The following is a 20967-nucleotide window of genomic DNA, read 5'->3' as shown; positions in this document are numbered from 1 at the left end:
ACTCCCACCCATTCTCTCCCTTCCAGACTCAGATAATACAAGAACAAGCTATCTACCACAGGAGGGTGATCGCTTGTATGTGTTTCATTCGTAAATGTATGATGGGGCGTTTCAGAGCTAAAAAATACAAAAGAGCCACATAGTTGAAAATGTTCAGCTAGGTCCTAGCTGTCTCAGCAAGCCAAATAAAACTCCTACTGCCTCCCCAGCACTGAGCAGTGAGCAGCTCGTTGTGCACTGCCTGCTGAGCAGCACCAGCTTCCCACCCAAAGTCAGAACAGACAAGGAGCACGGGGCAGGCGCTACCATGGCTTGGAGGCCACGGCTGCCTTGACTTCCCTGTCTCTGTCACATTTTTTTTTTGCTTGTGATGTTGGTGCAGAGACCTAAGGAAACAGAAGTCCTGGGAGGAAGTGAGTCAGGAAACCTGTACCTCGTGGCAGGGGGAAGTGTGACTCAGAGCGCACGGTGCTCTCCACTCCCCGGCACCCTGGAGGAGGTGATAAGATTGTGTAATCCCCAAGATAACTTGCTGCACATCCTAATTCTGCTGATCCTCCCAGGGGAGGGGTGCCTCTGCTGAGTACTGTACATTAGCTGATTTCTTAGAATAAACTGACAGCTCCCTGTGAGCTCATCGCGTGGGAGGGGGGATGCTGGGCTCCCTGCCTGCGCTGTCAGAAGAATGAGGAGCTACAGAAGCACTGAATTTATCAAGAGCATAGCAAAGACCTGGCAAACCTCTTGTTTAGTCTATTTGTTCTTCTTTCACAGACAGAGAGTGTAGAAACACAAGTACTTGAAAGCAACAGAGGAACCAGCTGTAAAGCAGAGGGGAGGATTTAAGAAAGAGAGAATTTAAGAAAGAAGAGGACAAATGTGGTGGCAATAGGAGGGGAAGAGACAGTCTGTGTGGTCAGGACTGGTAAGGGGACAGTCAGGGAGAGAGGTACATGAGGTACCAGGAGGAAAGAAGCCAAGAGTGTAGGCCAAGCAAGGGAAGCAAGGAGGGCAGAGAGAGGATGGAGAAAAGGGAGAGTCGCTTAGGAGTGATGAGGAAGGTACAGCGAAAACAAAATGCCCCTGGGATTGAGAGAGCAAAGAAACATTACACTGAAGGAAAGAGGCCGCCATGCATTTTGAGTTCTCAGTACACACCAGAGCCAGAGTTCGCATTTCCGAGTCTCTATTCATCTGTGTAAGGGCCATTCCTGAAAAAGTCAGAGCCCTAAAGCAGGAGGGTGGAACAAGATACAAAAAATCACTCTTTTTCAGCCATACAGGATTGTTCTTATTTCCTCACCATGAATACAGGCATGAGCAACATTAGCACTCACAAGCTCAGCGCTTTGCCTGTGTCAGTACAGCACCTGGTACAAAAGGGTCTCGGGACACGAGTAGGCTTCTGGAAACTTCTGCTGTACAAGTAAAGCTCCCAGGCACCTCGGGAAGCTTGATGCCAGCTGGACTTCCAAACTCCCACCCTCTGCTCCCTGGAGACAAAACCGTGCCTACAAAATTGCTTTTGCAAACAAACTACTGAATATGAACAAAGAGAGAAGGAGGCGCTCACGGTCCCAGCACAGGCACGGCTGGCACGCACGCACACCGGAGCACACACCGCTGCTACGCGTGGGCTTTCACAAAAACTTGTCACAGAGTCAGGAAAGGCCCCGTCCTGTGTCAAAATCCACTAAACAATCACAAACACAGCATGAGTTGGGGAAATCCATCCTGGTTACACAGAAAATTCACTCTCAAGAAGCACCATTTTCAGAAGGGACTGTTCTGTGCTTCCCAGGAGAGCTTCACGCTCCAACACCACACTCGGCTGCAGCTGCACAGAGGCTCTGTCCATCTGAAGTAGATCTAAAACGTATTTCAAGCACTGTTTCAGAGTCCTAACCGTGCACAACATGGCACTAAAAAATACCATACAGTCTTTCAACTGCAAATTTGTTCTGCTATTTATGTTTGAGTCAGGAGCCAGAAGTGATCAAACCATCAGTTTCAGAGACTCTTACCCCCAGCTGAGGGGCAGCGAAGATGCTGGCTGAGACTCAGAAGACCTAAAGCCTATTTCCACTTCTGCCCCGACGTGTCAGCTATCCTGGGACAAACTACTGTGCGTCCTTGGGCTCCAGGTCCCTTTTCTCCCTTTGTTTGCCTCGCATCAAATGCAAGCTTCCCGGGCGTTGGCTGCTGGACAGTATATGCCTGTAACATTAAATGCATCCCAGACTGCAAAATGCTAAATGGTTCTGTAATGGAAATAATAATGAATACTTCAAGTTTCAAGCCTGGTATTTCTAGGACAAATGTCACAACTCATATGACCTAACGTTCCAGGGCTATCGAGCCTGGGAAGGGGAGCTGTGTATCAGAACTGCACACAGGGGAGCAGGCAACTGACCCTACAACTTCTGGTAACAAAAAAAGTAACATTTTTATCATAAAACCCAAATCAAAGGAAATTCTTATTCCTCACCCATGAAAATTCAAGGCTGCTGGAAAACCAATTTGCTGGAAATCTGTGATTGTTATCACGGGTTCAGTGAGACCCTATACTGTAATCCCTTATTTCACTGTGATCAGTCTGTTACTCAGAAATAGGACAACTATATTTTGTTCCTGTAGGCTGCAGTGCAAGGACTGAAACTATTGGTATCATGTTTTATAAGTGTGTGTTAGATATTCTGCCCCCTGCAAACACTCACCCACCTTGTGGGCACAGTACAGGGATGAAGCTGTGTCCAGCCGAGCAGGTACTCACGAATTTTTATTTAAATAATGTTTTGTGAGCCTGACTCAGCTGCTGACACCTCCTCACCACACAGGATGCCTGCACTCTTTTGCAGCGGCTCTGTTTTTCCCTTTGAATCTGTGCTAATAGGAAAGCATCAGGTGGAAGAGTTTATTTTTCTAGTTACTGTTTTCAAGATGCTGCCTGGCCTAGATCAATTCCAAGAACTGAGGCAGTTGAACAAAGAAACTTTTACAAGCTCATCAGCAGCATCAACATCACTGCTCTGGCAACTTCCCACGCTGTAGCAAGAATTTGCACAAACCAAAACGAGACCACACGCAACAGAAGGGCTGAGCAGCGCATGCAGGGAACCGCCAGCGACAGCACCTTCAGCACCTCTGCAGACACCAGACGCAGCGGGCAGCCTCCAGCACCGTGCCGTTACACTTCCCCAGAATACGTGCTCGACTAGAAAAACCTCCCCACCGCTGTTTATCCAGGCAACTAACCAAACCGCAGTGCTTCCACAGCGGTGGCAGGGGGAAGGCAGGAGATAGGGTTGTTCACTCGGTTCCTTCCCAAGAGGCCATATTCTCAGACGGGATTCACATACCACAGCCTCTTCTCTGCCTTGCAATACTACAGGTTGCTGACTATGAAGCCTGAAACTTGGACAGCAGTAAATTCCTTTAGGAGACAGGATGGGGCAGAGCAGAGACTCGTAAGTGCTTCAGCCCTTCTTCCTTCACCCCCCATGCCAGGAGAAAAATCAGTCACTTCCATGAACTCCGCACAGGCACAAAAATAATCTCAAAAAGTCACCTCATTACGTGCAACAGTGTCAGCTTAGAAACAGTGAATTTGACATCCCAGATTACCCCAACCGCTTCTCATTCTCTCCTTCTTTGTGTGTACTTTGACAGATGCCTATGCTGGCGTTCCGGGTGGGTTTGTTTTCTTTCCCGGATTAATGCACTGAGGAGCTGAAATCAGGGGCCAGACCTCAGAGTTTGGCTGAGAAAGTAAAGCCCCCAGGCTGACCAAAATCGACCTGACGACCTGTGTCAAGTGAGAAGCCTAAGCCAATTTTAGGCACAGAGGGAAAGGAAGGGATTTTCTTTCTCCCCTGAATAAAGAAAACCAAAAACATTGAAAGAAAAAAACCTTTGGACTACTCGTCTTCGGCTAATTGCAACCATGGAAATAGCAATAGAAATGCCTACATGTGCTACGTTCTGGTCACCTTCAGCTGTTTTCTGGATCTCATCAGATTCATCACAGCCATCACTCAGATACATTTGGCACTGGGGCTATGGCTGTCACAGTCACAGCTGTGGAATAACAAGCTTTGAGTCAGCCTGAAGAAAGAAGCAAATGAGCCAGTGCATTTCCAGTGACCCAGTAATAGCTTGTGTTTCCAGACAGTTCTCTGCCTGGGGACCCCACAGGCATTAATAAACCCTCACGATCCCCAACTGAACCACAGTATCAGTACATCCTATACTACACATAGGGGAAACTGAGGCATCAGAGAACAGTGCTTGGCCCCAATCATGCAGCAAGAAACAGAATCCAAATTACAAGATTATAAACTACAAACTCCTCCTCCTCATCTGTAACACAAATGCAGAGCCCAACATAAGTAATTCCATTTAACTGACTGGAATTTACCCTACGGCACACACAGTCTTTATATGCCTCTTAAAGCACACTATCAACCATTTTGTGCATCAGTATGCAGCATCATGCTGTAATTACCCTCTCAAGGTATACCTGAACCAGGACAATTTTGGGGGAGTCTGTGGCTGAGAAGTTCTTTGCACTCCAAAAGGCACTTTCCTTACTGAAGCGCAGAGCCCAGGGAGGACATGGCCGCTGGAGCAGTCTTGGCTGAACAGCTGCTCGGGCTTCAATTCTGATAGGCAAGATAAAAAAATAAAAGGTGGTCCTAGCATAAATCTAGTGAACCTGAGTTACATCGGGGATACCTTTGGCCGATGATGTGATATTGTATTTCAGAGTGGCTTCCAGACACATGGCCCCAACGACCAAAGAAAACCTTTGTCCCTTTCTAAAAGAGAACATTTTGTAGCCTCTGTAGCCTCTCTTGGTGCAGTGAGGGTTAATGCAGGCTAGTGAACAAGAGCGATGAAGATCAGCTCATCTTTTCCATTCAAGCAGAGCCTGCTGCAGAAAATGCTGGTTTCTCGACGCTCGGTGTCTCAGTGACTTCCAGGAACAGTGAGCTAAACTCAGCTGCTCTTCCCAGCACCAGCTGAGGGGGCGGTAGGGGATGGAACACAGCCCTGTTCTTGGAAGGCAGGAAAAAATAAGGCTCTGGCAGAGCTGTGCAAACTCTCCTCTCTCACTCCTCCCCTCCCCAAAAGCCTCTTTCAGCATCTCTAATTCCTCACAGTACAGCTGGGTTGGTTTTTCCTTTTATCAAATAAACCTAAGAGCAATGCAAGAAAACTGCAGGCAATTCTCAAGCAGAGAGAGGTTAAGTTAATCAAATAAATAAATGATAAGCTCATCTCGGTGAGCTCCCACATGCCCCATGATTTTGCTCAGTTTAGTGCATGACCTACTGTTTAACGTTTTCCTGTTAGATAAACACAGAAAGCTATAGAACCATCCAGTTCATGGAAACTATTTTTGGCTGCTTTATCTTCATGTAATACGAATTCCACGGGATGATTGGACATTTAGACTTCTCCCAGCCTGGCTGGCTGTAAAGGGAGCAGACAGTAACCTCATTGCTATTCTTCTGTGGAAACAAACATCTTTTAGAGATGACAAGTATCTGGCTTGTAGGTACAGTACTCTGAATGAGATTCAGGGAAATAGAGCAGTCACCAGCTGCGAGGAATGTGAGGATAGCCTTCAGGCACACAAAAAAGGAAAACAGGAATCAGGCTGAGTTTGTTCCCCAGTTCCCCTTGAAATACAAGGTAGCAGCACTGAGCTGTGAATAGAGGGAGAAATCCTGCTGCAAAGTTTGCAGCGCAGCTGGATGAGAATTTGGACCATCTTTTATACAGACTCAGGTCTGGCCCTGCAGAAAAAGAAAAGCAAGCCTGTGACATCTGTGTTGGGAGGCCTCAGCTGAGCACCCAGCAAACTGGCTCCCTTGTCAGGCGTCTTGGCCAACAGGCCCGGGAATGAATGGGCCACAAAGCAGCTCAGACTAACAACTGGTCACCCCAGGACAGGGCCATGGCATGCTGCCACAGAGGCGTTGCAGGAGAAGCTGTTCCCTGAGATATACAGTAGCTGTTCAGCAGATAAGACATCTGTCTCCAGCACAATCAGTCTCTCACCTATTACAAGTGTTCACTTGTACGCACTTAAAATGCTGTGGTTTTCTGTTTGTTGGGTGTTTTTTTCACCTGCTGGACAGAAGGAAAATGCAAATCTGCATGGTCACTCCGGACTCTAAAGGCCATACGCACATGTTTAGAACACAGGCAGACTTCATCGTTATCTTTCACAGATTTCAGGGCTATAAAAAAAAATCACCCAGGGAATAGCACAGAAAGCAATGTAGAGTCAGCAGCCAACTACAAGACCAGTTTACAGGTTGTTGAACATTTCCCACTTGCCGATTTCTAGGTTCTCAGACATCGGCTAAGAGATTGAAGCACTCTGCTGTCCCTCCGGGACTTCTGAACTCCACCCGCATGACGCACCATTTATCTCTGCTACCTTCAATTAGAAACAGGAAGCGAAGAGTTGGGCACTAGGCTCATTTTTAGCTGTGCAAAACTGTGATGAACCAGCTACTCGCCTATAAATCAATGTAGATGTGCTGATTTACACTCTGTGAGATATTGGTTCATTAGGTGGAATTAAATAGAGGCCCAAGCCACACCATTTAAATTTGAACAGTGCTCTTGAACACCGTGTTCAGTCCAGGAACTGGGATTTGCTTGGTGCCTTCCTATATTTAGCATACAGTAATGTAACTGAAGCAACAAAATTAGACCCGCAAATAGACTGGTTTCTCAGTACTTAATCAAGGACCTTTTCCTAGAACTGCAGAGGGCTGAAATTAAAAGAAAGGAATGTGTGGTAATCAGCCCCATGGAGGCAGGAGGAAACCACCATGAGTTTAAACTCCAAACACACATTCTGGCCAGCTGAATGTATCCTTGTTTAAATTAAATGTGGCTTTACAGTGACCCAGGACAGGGATTGCATGAAAGACTTCAGAGTGCGCAGCCCATGTACAAGGAATTACTGAGCAGATACAACTCTTATGGTCTGCAATTCACTGTATAATAAGAATGTCCTCGGACCCCTATCCTTAATGGATGAAGGAAACGACAGGTCTGAGGTACCTTTGCAATAACACTAACGTGTTTCTGTCAGTGACTTTTGTGAACAGCAACAGGCATAGAAAGGAGTGACCGAAAGACAAATCCAGTGTACAAACTGCAAAATGCATAAAACAGGCATCAATCATACTGCAGCAGCACTTAACAACAAAGCAAGGAAAGGCAGGAGTCTGCGGCATTGTGCTCATTCATATTCACTATTAATAGGTCTTACAAGATAAACTAGAAGACTCCATTTTCTGTCCTTTTCTTCTTAATCTTCTACTTTTTATTGGGGGGCTGAACAGGAGAATTAAATTTAAAAAAATCTTTTTTTCTGTCACCAGTTTTCATATTACTAGTAAGAAAATCTCCTCTTCACATTCTAACCTAACAACTGCCAGAAGAATAAGACAAAGAAAATATTCTGCAAGCAGAAATACAGTCAGACATTTAAGAAGTGTTGAAATGCTTCAGAAACTGTCAAAGCTTGCAGCTTACAGTGAATGAAAGGGAGCTTCACTTATTACTTCTACAATATCAGCATCACAAGCCTCACAGTGCCAGTTAGGACATGCAAAGACATGGATGCAGAGCTAAGTCAGAGGAAGGTCTTTTAAAATATATTTCAGAGCTGTATTTTCTAGCTTTGGCAATACCCTTGAAGAGGTCAGTTGTACCTCCCCATCTCTTCAGCTCTCGCTGTCTGCAACTGTTCTGCAAACAGATGGAACAGCCTGTCATGCACAGAGTATGCCCCTAGAAACGTCTTCCAAATAGCTTTTGCCAAAAAAGTTTTAGGATTTAATTTACTTCACACATGTAGAAGCTACTGACTTCTCTTGGTAAATTTTTCTTGCGTAACGTGGGATCTCTACTGGATCAAGACAGATGAGGTAGAAAGATTAAGAGTTCCCCTGCACTGGTGTCATATACTGCATTCCCACTCCCTGCTATTGTGGGAGGCAGAAGGTGAGGACAGAGCAGGAAAAGTGAGAAAGTAAGAAGAGAAATGGGATATGGGAACCAGACAACAGTAGCACAAATTTATATCAGCCATTGTGCCTCTGATTCACCCTGAGGCAAGACAGCTGAGAAGGAAGGGCTCAGCTAGCTCCCCTCCCTGCCGTCACCCTGCAGTGGAACAGCAGCGCTGGGCTCTAAAGCTGAATCTAAAAATCACTCACTCGAAGCTCAGGATACTAAGAATTGGTTATGTAAAGCCACATCAGGGAAAGCGTTTCATGTATGGTGCAGATCTTTTTCAATGCAGGTCTACAAAACATTATAGCATAATTAAGGTTCCATAAATTTTAATAATTCCATTTGTAATTCCATTTCTAGTTCCGTTCCTTCCATTCATCTAATAATTAATATTGCTTTCACATCATCATGAAAGATACCAGCTTGATAGTAGGAACAAAAGATTAGGCCGAGAATCTTATTCGTAATGAATGGTGATGAATAATATCATGTGCAAATTACAAAGTGTGAGAGTGCAGAAACCGACTGCCCTAACCTCCGAGTTAACCTAAGAACACAAAAGCCTCTCTGATATTCACAGATACTAGCATTTCCTAGAAGAAAACCAAAAAGAAATCATTTACGAAACACTCACTGGAGACATAAGTACATTCGAAAAATAAATGTCAGATGCAATTCAGGGAAACACACTCCCACGTTTTAAGAAAAGCGAAGTTACCTTCCTATCAAGGCAACATTAAGGAAATAGAAGTGGAATTACCACCTCTGCCATTGTGGTGAACCCATTCAAGCTGAGGACAGCTAGCTGTAATGGAGGGTAAATGAGAAGCTGTGAGGCAAAGCTGATGGGGAGGTGGGGGACTGTGCAAACATATAGACAATAAATATCTTTTATCATACAATTCAAAGCAGAATCAGCATATGAACTAGTTTAATGCTTCACCCTTAGCTTTGCCTTCTTTTTCTCCCCAAAGGCATGCTGTTCCTTTGAACAGGCTTCTCCTTACTGCTGCATGCTTTTGCTCAAGGCACTGGCTGGTAAGTGGCACTCAGGCATGTCTTTCCTGTACCTTTGAAGAGCTTCCTTGGGCAACATCTCACACTTACGCTCCCATTTGTTATGTAGGAGAAGTCGGGGCTTTCACATCTCATCCAGGCCTTGAGCGCATAGCAGGCAAGCCCCTGTTAGCGCCCCAGCACGTAGAAAGACCCTCCTATAGTTAATCTTATAAATCCTTTTTTGGAGCGGGTGCAAAGGTGGGAAAATTCCCTCAGTTCACAGCTGGACAGTGTCATGGCAAGCACAATAGCTCAACAACAACGAGCATACCTTTTCTTTAGCAGGGAGGCTTGAAGCAGTACAGACTCCACGCTCCCTTCCTAGCCCATCAAAAGAGGAATTACCTTTTCAGCATCTGCATCATCATTCAGAACATTTCCAAAGGAAATTAATTCGTAAGTAAGCAGGAGCTTAACTCACCAGTGGACAGAATATCCAAGAATAACCAGCACGCTACCACCTCCCACTGACAGTTAATCCAAAATTGATATTACTTCGGGGGATGATGGCTTTGAATCTCAGCCAGCTCATTTCCCTCTCAAACCAGCAGCACTTTGTGGTCTCTTTTGACCCAGAGCCTTTTTTTTTGATTCAATTGCTCTGAACAACCTATTCCTAAAGAAGCTGAAGTGTCACTCTGTCCTGCAAGAGCCACGAGAAGCCTTAAATCCAGCAGGTACACAAAGGGATTATCTTCCCCTTGGGGACCTAAGCCCACAGAGAAAGAAGGAGCCGGGGAAGAAGTCCTTCACTCTAAACTCCCCACATGTTTGTTTTGCTTGACTAATCCAGTTTCCCTTTTGGCATACTGAAACCCCAGCCAAAAATCCAGTGTCCTGGATTCCCCCAGCATTAAAAATTGCCATCTGCAAACCACCCATCTTCTTAGCACCTCCACTGGGGCTCTTGCCTGCAAGTTATCTGAACATGTACTTTCTAAAATGCTTATTACTAGTCAGTGTTTTATAATACTTTTTTCCTGAGGCCTAATAATTTAGAAATTAATTCATTATCCTCCTGTGATTGTAGCATATTATTCTGCTGTCATCCAAACACAGATCAGAAATACTTACTAAATGCTTCTACTTATTTTCATCATCATTAACAATTGCACCATTTCCATTTCAAAGAGGCCTTACACAATTCTTCTTCTGTTTCAAGCAGAACGTTTAAATCCTTTATTGTCCTTGAAGATAGCAGCCAAGGATAATTTTACATTTTCCTTTTCATTTCCAGTTTTCTGCACTTCCTTTCTAATTTATATTAACTGTGCCCCACTCTCCCTCCCCTTCCACATTGCTTTTACTTTTTTGTTCCTAATGCTGTCTTCACCACTGAACAATGATCAGCTTTTACGAAGATGCCTCTTTCCTGAGGGCAGAATCACAGTTCTTTGCCATATGATGCACTGTTCTTAAAGAATACCTAATTCTAATATTTTTTCCTATAAAACACTCCCCAAGTTTAACTCAAAAAGTCTTTCAACTTTGGGTAAAGTATATGTTACATTATTAGCTGGGAAAGTCTTCTTTTTATTTAGATTTATCTTGAACCAAGTCACAGTCATGCGATACAACCAACTTCCAATCCAGCTCTGAAATCCTTCGCTCCCAGATGTGCTTCAATGATTTCTTGAAGGCCATGCAGCACATAAATCCTTCCACTCTGAGAGGCTGCGCCTGCTGATTTGCGTAACTGTCATGCACTTATCTTCTCTGGATGCAGATTCCTGGGCTCCAGTTGCACAACAGCCACTGAGTCAATGTGGCAGCAGGGACTAACATGCACCTCCACCCCCACCACCAAGTGAGAACATTTCTGCTCTCCTTGACAGGCAGAGCATCCTCCCGCTGTTCTGACTGGGTGCTGGGCTTAGAATTAGACCTTAAAAAAGTACTCCCAAAATGGGTGTGAAAGAAAGGGATGAAAAATGTCATGGCTGGAAAATAGCAAGAGAGGGACAAAGTAAGAGCCTGAATTCTGCACAGTGCTGATCATGATGCAAGCTGGCAGCTGGGGATTGAGATCCCACTGCCCCTGGGGGACTCCAGTGAGGACAAAAGGAAAGGCAAGGGAAGAGATCATCAGTGAAAGGAGTAGAAATATCTTATTGAATCTCTTTCTCCTCTGGTGAGAGAAGAAAAATAAGAATGGAAAGGAGTCAGATGAACTGCATTTACTGAAAAGCTTTTAACTTGTAGGACTACAGATATCTCATGCCACCCAACAAGAAATTGTTGCTTTCAGCATTCGATTAAGTGTTTGGTCAAACTGCTCCCTCCTGGCACCTTCACTGAACCATCCTGTGCAAATCCAAAACCAACCACCCTCTGAGTGGCCAGCTCCAACTGCGTAAGATACCTCCAGCAGGCTGAAGTCAGGCCCATCAACTCTTCTGCCCAGGAAAGTGGGGTCTTCACTAAATCTCACTGTGGGAACACTTCTGGCCCCAATCCAAACAGATACTTGCCTACACCTCTTGCTAATATTCCTAGGTCAGAGCATGAAATGATTCTTCAAAGTTCTTCTTTGAAGAACTGCATTTTCTGGTCTTGGAAAAGGGTAGAAAGAGGTAGAAGAAAAAAACAGGTTTGGAATCTCACTGGACAAATTAGTGGTTTGATCTTAAAGAAGTCCAGGTACTTGGTGCATTCAGAACTAACCACAAAAATCAGGGTAGCTTAAAAATTGCCCCCCAAAATTGCCAAACAGGATCAATGCTATGATCCACCCAAATCCCTACCCACATCTGACAGTGCCCAAGAATTCAAAGGGAAGTAAAAAACAAATAAACAAACAAAAATCCATTATGTGGAATTAAGCAAGAGGTTCTTTTGAAGGCTCCTCTTGTGCTGGGACTTTGACTCTTCTGCTTGCCCCAGCCCTCTCTCTCCTATCTTGTCATTTTTTGCACAAGAATTCCCAAAGACAGATCCTGACGAATACAGCAAAGATCACAGAATACACCCATTTGCTGAAAACTACCATGGAGACGATTCAGACTTAAAGGTAAAGACAGTTGTCAGCGGCTAAACAAAGGCTCTTAGCCTTCTCACTACACGACCAGGCACTAAGAAGCGACTGCTACAACCAGCACCAGAGCAATCCAGTATGTCTGTCATAATATAATTGAGGCTGGAAGGGATCTCTGGGTTTCGTTTAGTCCATCAAGTTAGCTCAAAGCAGGGATAACCTCCAAGTTAAACCAGGTTGCTCAGGTCTTTGTCCATATGAGTTCCAACACGCTATGTCTGCAATTAGTCAGGCTGCAAAAGAGGAGACATATACGAATAGACCAAATACCGGAATAAACTGCTGCATTTGCAAATGGGCTTTTCCCATTTGTAAAGTGAAAGTATTGCTACAAACCAGGACAACTGTTTAACCCCAATTCTTGAAAGCCAAACTAGTGTTTGCTGTTGGATGCGGAGAGCGGCCTACCAGCAGGGAGAACAGACATGGGCTCCCTGATGACCTTTTAGCTTCCTTAAGTGGTTTCCAAATGGCACACTACACTCACAGGCAATCCATGCAATACTATAGTATCAAACAAAATTGAAAGTTTATCTTTTCAATGCTAGATACATTTGAGCTACAGAAACAGCACAAAGTCACTAAAGAATTACCTCAGGTTAACACACTACACAATCACATTTCTTTTAAAATCTCTTCAGCTCCATCCTATACTATACAAATGGAGAACTGTTCTAAACTCTGAGTAAATCTGCTACCATCCTGCTATGTCTGGTTTTCAATAGTTTTCACTAAAGAACTAAGTGGAGAGATAAACCCACGTTTGGTGACACTGTAGTCTGACTCTAAACTATCCAAAACCATGGATGCCAAGACTTCCCTTTGGGATTTTAATTCCCTGCACTAAGTATAGTATTAAGCACAAGCAGAAGATAAAGCATCCAGTCCTCTCTACACATAGTTCACCCAGGTATGTTCTGTGGATGCTGTACGCATTCACTCACATGCAAAGTACATCCTACAGTATGCATGCCCTGCAATCATTATCCGTTAGCTTCCTACCAATGCTTCAGTTCAAATCTTCAAGTTCTTTTGGGAAGTTATTAGAACATCACTTTTCTCGGGCTTAGTTGCCTACATTATCAAAGGTAACCTTAAAAGGACAAAAAAAGAAAATGTGGAAGAATATTGCACTACTCTACCTTTGGAAGCAAGGATCTACCAAGCATAGTACCCCATGAGTAGCTTTATGAAGAGTAAATAAGGTTTACTTTACCACAAAACACCTGAGACATTCACCTTGTGGTATTTTGAAGCTGCAGATGTTCTTTTGAGGAGACAGTTCTTAACTCAAACCTGTCCTTCAGACTTTTCACCTATGCAGCAGAGGCTGTTAAGAGGTCAGAGATCTGATAGAGATTATCTGGAAAGTTCTGGTCTTGCCCTGGCACAAGAGAGACGGACTTTCCTGCCTATTTAAGTTGCCTTCACTGCAATCTTCTTTAAATTGGTTGAACACAGGCAAACTCAAGCAAGCTGTTACGACCTTTACATTAGAGCATTAGTGCCTATCCACTGTTTTTTTTTCAATTCTGTGCTGGAGTCAGCTTACCTGTATAGACCTAATAAAGCTGTTAAGAACAAAACAGCCCTAGAAAATCAGGAAAGGGCAACGTGGCTTGTTTTCTTTTGAAGATTTTTTCACTCATCACTGTCTTTTCCACTTACAAATTATATTTCACCCAAACCCACACTGTTCTGATACTTCAGCAATTCATTTAATTAATTACTAACACAATGCAGCTTACAAGGGATACATTTCTGGCACTCAGAGGTTAGTGTCTCTCAGCAATGAACTGGCCTCCTAAGTTAATCTTATCTCAAGGGCTCTGTGTAAAACCCACAGAGAAACATCTCTCAGTTGCATTCACCTGTTGCAGGGAAAGAAGTACCCTCCCAAAGTGAAGAGGTAAAGAGATCATCTCAGTATGTTCACGAACACATACACCAGTGGTTCCTAAGCTGTGGTACCGGAATCACTGAAGGAGGAACTACCCAGGTCACAGGGCAAACATCTCCATGAGCACAGTTAGAGCTGATGGAGATGGGGTTTGGTAAATGAAAGGGTGCAGTGCGGGTCTTGACTCAGGACAGGGAGGATGGGTCCCTCTGGGAAGGAATATCATAGCTTAAGGATTAGAAAAGTGTATGACGGGAGGGTGCAAACAGGAAAGTAGAGGCGCGCCTTCCTACGCGCATGAAACAGCACATTGCCAGCGGCCACTGTCTCATGATCTGCCCTTGACTCCAGTACTGATAATGATGGCTGTCGCTAATACCTATGGTCGCTATTGCTGCTGCCTGTGCACTGGAAGAACACAAATCTGGGAAACCCTGGCACAGGTTACAACCACAGGCTGAATTCCTCTTTGATACCACTTAAGCCAATATGAGTTCTAAGAAACTGTTGCCACATGTTCTCTCCATGACGCACTGCTTAACAAGCGGCTCTTATTCTGTGCTGGCTTCAGTTTCAGAGTGATTTCAGCGTATGGTCCCATATTCAATGCTTTGCAGCGGACTGAGCTGGGTAACTGTGGCAATGCCAATGTCTATGAAGACAGCTATATGCTCTTCCAGCTACATATGAACAAAACCAATAGTACTCAAGGCTGTTCCTGTCTATTGGAAAAATTCACCTACACGGCAAAACCGCCGTGAGGAATGCTTATGTCATTTGGGTCTCACTTAACCTCTCTTACCCGAGACAAGACAAGTCTGTCCCAAAGCCTTAAAAAAACCAACACCCCTCATCTCTGAGACTCCGATGATAGCCTGGGTTTAGCAATCAACCACCACTTAGCTGGCTGACACATTACCTGTGGTACATCCTTACTGCAGTGCCGTCACTCCATAAGACATGAAGGGCTGTTTTCACCACTGGTCAGATTCACCACAAAATCACAAGGCATCTTCCCTTTCCCCTCACCTGCCACGACTTAGTTACAGACCACAGAGGTCTCCAGGAACGAAACACTACTAAGAGCGATCAGTGGATTCTGTGCTGCTGCCCAGAGTAAAAAGCAGTCTTTGTGGATAAGTTTTTCTAGACCAGCACCCTGAGCCTTCATCCAGGAAAAAGGCAATTAGTTTCAACGCTTTGTTAGGTTCCCTTCTGTGCAGAGGGAACTCAGAGAAGGAGGTGATGTGAGAACGCTTGTCATAATGGTAAACTTCTTTGAGGAAACCAAAGAGCTCTTGTTCTTCCTTCTGGAGCCTGTCTTGTTCTCTTCTAAGTAACTGGGTCTGATGAACTTTAAGATGTGCTGCATAGTCTCCTCACCCAAGCTTTCAGGAAGGAGAAGTCAGGGAAGAAAAAGCCGTTTATGAGAAAAGGTGGGATTTGTGGGAGCTTATCAAGCCGCAGCATGTAGCCTTTAGGGTATGTGACGATTCACTTCTGCCCTAGCTGTAGTTTTAGCTTTCAGCAATCACAGCTACAGTCCTTTTTTAAACTTAAAATTACTCAATGTTAACTGAAATAAGTTTTAACTTGAAATGCTAACTGACTTCCAAGAGAGGGAAGATTCTTTAAGCAGCATTCACTAACCAATCCTGAGAAGTCAGGCTAAAGCCAAAAGGCCCATTTCTTCAGCTTGTCACACATCGATCCATCCTGTTCACATGGAGCTCTGCAGTCTTGAGAGCTGCAGCTACTTCTAAAAGTTCTTCTCATTAGCTTTTGTTCATGAGATATTTACATCACCGTTTACCAGATACCCAAGGGTATTACAGCTTAAATATATAAACTCCATCCTCAAATGAACATTACACTTTCATTTTTACCTATACACGTACACACAGAATTTGTTAAAAATTAAGAGCTTTTTGAGAAACTAGGAGAGGAAACAGATTTATTAAATGTTAATTGATTTTTTTTTTCCCAGCCAAAAAATCCCAGCCAATCACATATAAGTGCTCTGTATCTTTTTTTTTTTTTAAACAATTAGCCTTCGGTCGGATTGGCTTTTACTACTTATTGCTACCTCCTGGCTCCTCAGCCAACCGAACACAACCAATGACGGCTGTTCAGCTGATATTATAATATAGCACCATATATAGTATCTTGTGGGTTTTGTGATGCTTTGCTGGTGCCTTGAATTCTCCTGTGCACAGAAATAGTGCTTTGGAAGGAACGTCTTGTGTTTTATCCACATCTCTTTATTTCACTGTCATATTGACAGCAAAAAACTCTAAGGGAAGCGTGTTCACTAAACCCATTATAAAAAACACAGACACAGAACAAAGCAAGAGACAACAGCCAAAGACGACAACTCTGGCATACAGCATAAGGGGCGGGAGAGCCTTGGGCATCCTCCCCTCTTTCCTTGCACGACATTCCCTTATTTTTAAGGCACTCCTAGGAGTCTCCTTCCAGCAAGCCCCAAATCAGAGGGCAGTGTGTAGGGCAGGAGCTGTGTACCCACCATACATCACATTAGAAACAGTTTCAGCAATTTCCACGTGCCAGAGCTCGCCCCAAGCGCTGTGTTTCATTTGGTTAGTACCCCAAGGTATCTTGGGCCTGCTGGGCCCATCAGAATAGAAAAGGCATAAAAGAGTGTCATTCTCTCTCCCCAGCACTGCAGGTTTTACACTGTTACCACAGGGCACAAAGCACGACACTGATCGCATAATGATCTTAAAGCAGGGGAGTGACTTACCTTGAGTGAAATTCGTAGCCGATAGAGGATTCTGCCCAGACTTGTGCACCACTTTGGCTTCATTCACGCCATTGAAACTGGTTTAAAGAAAGCAAAAAATAGATAATCTCACCCTTTGGGAATATCTTCTTCCAGGAAAAAATGATTCACTAAACAACACATTGGACTTCTATTTTTTTTTTTAAAAACTAACTCAGCACAAGACTAGTAGAGGCCCTTGCTGCCTATATTGACCCAGCTAAATGCAGACATCTAACTGAAGTTCTTAGAACAGGAGCTTCTTTGAGAGTTAATGGTGACAGAAAGACACATTCCACCTGAATTTGACTTACACTCATTTGTCAGTGCCCAGATGGCTCTGCTGGAGGATCCAGCATTTCTTAGGTTTGTATGTTCGTATTCTCTCACTCTACCAAGTTTATTCTGCTGTCCCTTCAAGGATCAGAGGCAAAGGGCTTGATTTACCTGGCCTGTTAGCCAAAAAATCTTTTTAATCCTCTTTCTGCTCCTTTCTCCATGGCAGCTGAGCCCATTTTCAGCTGCTCCTTGTTCACTGCCTGCTTCTGCATTTTGTAGAGCTCATAAATCCCCCTAGCCTGGGAGGTAGGGGGGGACTTACATTGCAATTTGCTGTATGATATGGACAACGGCTACTGCCTCGTTTTAAAATCCAGCACACTCTTTTCTTGCTTCTTCCTCAAAGCAAAAAGAATGAAACACTTCTTCCTGGGTGCGGCAGCAGCTCCTGACCTTGCAGGAATTCAGTGGGAACCAGGAACTGTTGCCACCCCAAAAGTGAGACCTTCACGATGTGCTGTGAAGAAGGAGCTGCAATGCTTCTGGAACCATACCCCCAACTTTCCCTTCCCCTTCATTCTGTCCCTGCTGTGCCTGATGAAATCCGGAGAGGATAAACTGTACTTGGCAACTTCCCAAGCAGCGTGAAGAGCGGACTCCTCCTGCTCAGAGCTGTGGTCCCCGCTCACTGGCACACTGAGACAAGCCGTGTGGTTCGCTGGCAGGTACAGTTAGTGCCTTCTGCGCTGTGGCATCGCTAAATGCTGCGCATTTATGGCCACCATAAAGGCCTTAGTGCATGACACAGCTTCCTGAGTCAGCAGAGGGTCTCTGCTGTCTACTGTTGTGGAGGCTGATCAACCTCAAAAAGATAGAAGTTTTCCCCCTTTTTATAAGAGTCCTATAAGCCTCGCTGTGCAGGATTGCTCAGGTGCTTTGCTTTTCCCTGTTTCCCTGTCCAATCCACACCCTGCAAACATGACTCTAATGCTCAAACAGAGCCACAGTTTATCTACAGGTGCCCCTAGTGAGAAAATAACAGGGAGAGCAGGTGCTGGTACATACAGAAGCGGAAAGACAGGAGGGGCTCAGCCACAGCTGGATCACTCGCTGGGGAAGAGTTTCACTAGTGTGGTTCAGACGTGAACACCACTGAATACATAGCAGCCTGTAGCACGGAGAGGCACTTTCTTGGGAAACAAATGTGAGGTAAAGTCCTCCTGGTTTTACATCTCGGTGCATCTTTCGAGTAACAAAATTCAAACACCACCAAACCATATGAGGACTATATACATTTTTGTGAGTGATACTAAGTCCCAGCACTGCTCGCTTACAGAGCACAAGATTGAGCCTGCCCACGTTTATGGGGCCACAGTATTTACTCTGAACGAAGACAGGAAACAAGCAGCTCAGAGGTCCTCATTTTATCACAGATGTCTGAGATATTATTTGAAACCTGGGACTACCCTTCTAAACAAAACATGCTCATCTGTTAAAACCTAGCAACACTGTTCAAAGAAAAGAAATGGCTGTTTATATTGCCATTCCACTGCTACAGAAGTGAAATTGGTAACTTTCTCATGCAATCCTGCTAAGCGTTTGCTTTCTCCTACAGACACTTTTCCTTTCCCAAAGCTTTCAGCATAGCCCGTTTTCATGCTCCACTGTAAACTGGATCACTGTGTACCTTGTACAATTTTTGTTATATAAAAGCTGTACTGAGCATATTATTATTTTACACACTATCCTTTCTCTTCTGTATCTCTTATTAGATCACAAAGAATAAAGAGTTGATCTCAGCGATCAAATAAATATAAATGCCTACTGCAAATCTGAACCAGGCTGAGGTACAGATATTACATACAGATAAGCAGAGCTCTGAGTGATCTAAGCTGCAATAACCATCTTACAGTTAAGTGTAATGCATAATGTGCTGTTCAAACCACAAATTATCAATAATATAGAATCCATTCAAGTAAAAAAAAAAAATCAGAACTTTGCCTTAAAGAGTGACCTTTTTAATCAAATCAAATGTTTTCAATTCTGTGAAAAACAATTTTCTCTCCCAGTTTTTTTAAAAACTATGGTTGTTTTTCCATTTCTTGTGCAGATCTACATAAAACCTTTTCTTTTTTACACATATTAAACCCCAAACATTTCAGTTTTCAAAGGCTATCAAGGGTTGGTCTGACTCTTCTTTCTGAAGAAAGAAGTGAGAACTACTTTTAAGCCTCATCTTTCAAGCACACAAGTAAGGCTGGATTTTAATACGCTTTTAATACACACGGAACAGTGAGACCAAACAAAAATGACCTTGTGCTGATATAGTTATCTTGGGAAGCCAATGCTTTCACCTATGCTTAGTTTAACAGAGGGGGGAACACTAGGAAAGGGTATATATTCACTTCTCAGAGAACTCTACAATTAACCGCAACACTGAAAATTAATATTAAGCACAATTCTCCACTTCTTCCTTCCTTCCATGGGAAGAAACAGTGCTAGCACTTGGAATAAATCAACACAAAATTAATACAGCACCATTTTGTCAGCACACTGTTGCAGCCTCATAACCACCATTGTGCTGACCAGAACTGATCAATTTGCTTCATCCTCATGTCACAGTACCTCTCTACCACTCTGTCATTGAGGAAAGGAGGTCAAACAGATGAAAAATTAATTCATGCCTACTTTGAGGCACCGTTACTCTGCCAGAGAGATGTAAAGAAGCATTACTGCAAACCAGACCTGTGCCCAAGCTGCTCCATGTGCTGTCTGCAGGAGACATACTCCTGATTTACACCTAGCACCTGCCTGGTTCTGAATAACACCTGCATGAAGGGCAAGTATTTAGCAGCCCTCACCAGGCCATTTGTCACAGGTGTCCCCCAGTTACCAATCCAATCACTTAAATACCATTTAGAGGCCATCCATCCCCAACATGGGCCAAGCTCTGCACAGAGCGGTGGCAGAACCCAACAGACACAGGCTCAAGAACCAGAATATTTTCAAACAATCTGGTCATTGTTTTTGTTGCCACTTCAAAGAGAATGAAAAAAAATCCCAAACCATTTGATGCTCCTCAACCTATGACACAATATGTTATGTCATAAATACAGATCTTGGATATCCTTCTGCTAAAGTCACTGAAAAGCCCATGAGCTTGATGTGAGCTGTCAACTTCAAATCTTCAAATAAGATGTTTGCCAGCAGAGACAGGAGTTTGGAGACAAGCACCCACATGAGCTGGTATGATCAGAGCAAGCGATCCTCCAAACCCTCTTTGCAGAGATTTTATCAGAGCTGCGCAGGCAACAGGCAGGTCATGAGTCACTTGGCGTGAGTCGCACTACCATTAACCTCTCCCAGCAGTATTAGGATTTAAGGTGGAAAATTACAGGTGCGTTGTAGACCAAGGTTGTGTAACAGGTCAGTCTGCATGGCTGCATTTCAGATACTTCCAACAGGTGTCAATGTGAATGGCTCAAGCATGATGAAGGTGTAAGCACTTCAGAAAAGTGGTTAAAACGAGAAGCACTACACCTTCATAGTAACAGGTTAGAAGAGAAGCACCTCACACAAATATCACTGTGATATGCCATGGTATTTGCAGCTAAACTTAACTTTTACTAGATGATGTCCTGTCTCTATATGATATCCCTTACCCTGACCCAGTGAAATGAAAGGGAAATGCCTCATCACATGCAGGGACTGTTTAGCACCTCCTGATCAACAGCACCACAGAAGAGTCAGACTGAAAGGCACAACACTGAGGTTAGTGTAGTTCCTGATTTGTCTAGTTTTTTCTCAGAGCATTAGGTCATGTTAGTTTGCTTCCTCAAGTGGTTTCCTCTCCAGAGTCTGGCACCA

General features: G+C 44.0%; 1 protein-coding gene across 1 annotated transcript in view; it reads right to left on the bottom strand.

Moving 5' to 3' along the window:
* The window catches only part of MAPKAPK3 (MAPK activated protein kinase 3), a 113411-nt gene extending 96530 nt beyond the window's left edge, over positions 1 to 16881 (bottom strand). The window contains exon 1 of the mRNA XM_075159252.1: positions 16804 to 16881. The gene's annotated coding sequence lies outside the window, so the exon portion shown is untranslated. The remainder of the gene's footprint in view (positions 1 to 16803) is intronic.
* Positions 16882 to 20967: the final 4086 nt, after the last annotated feature.

This window comes from Calonectris borealis, chromosome 10, assembly GCF_964195595.1.
Source record: "Calonectris borealis chromosome 10, bCalBor7.hap1.2, whole genome shotgun sequence".
Lineage (NCBI taxonomy): Eukaryota > Metazoa > Chordata > Aves > Procellariiformes > Procellariidae > Calonectris > Calonectris borealis.
The sequence above is the reverse complement of the archived record's forward strand: the minus strand, read 5'-3'. Positions and strand labels throughout refer to the sequence as shown.